Genomic DNA, 418 nt, shown 5'->3' on the forward strand with positions numbered 1-418 from the left:
TAGGAGTTTCCCTTTCAGACGCTAAATTTATGGGAGGAGAGTATTAAAATTAATCACGAAACGCGATTTACGCGTTTGCGCTTGTCGAATTACTGGTATTTTCGCCATTATTTAACGCCCCTAAAAAGCATGTCTTAAACTATTTTGCGTCTGTTTTATAAGTAGATCACCCGTACCTGATGAGCATCAGCTTTGCTTATTTCCGACTACGTAAATGTAAATGTGTATAATTATAAATAAATATATGTAAATATATGTAAATGAGATGTTGCATCTGTGTTCTTTAATTTGAGTGTTGTCAGTAAATCACCCGCAGAAATGTCCATGCCCATCGGAATTGCGCTCTCGCTCTAATTTGCCCTGTTAGTAAATCTGGCCCTATGTTTAAGTATTATTTCACACACTTTGCATTGCGTTG

Source organism: Sinocyclocheilus grahami, unplaced genomic scaffold, assembly GCF_001515645.1.
Source record: "Sinocyclocheilus grahami isolate Dianchi unplaced genomic scaffold, SAMN03320097.WGS_v1.1 scaffold11506.1, whole genome shotgun sequence".
NCBI lineage: Eukaryota > Metazoa > Chordata > Actinopteri > Cypriniformes > Cyprinidae > Sinocyclocheilus > Sinocyclocheilus grahami.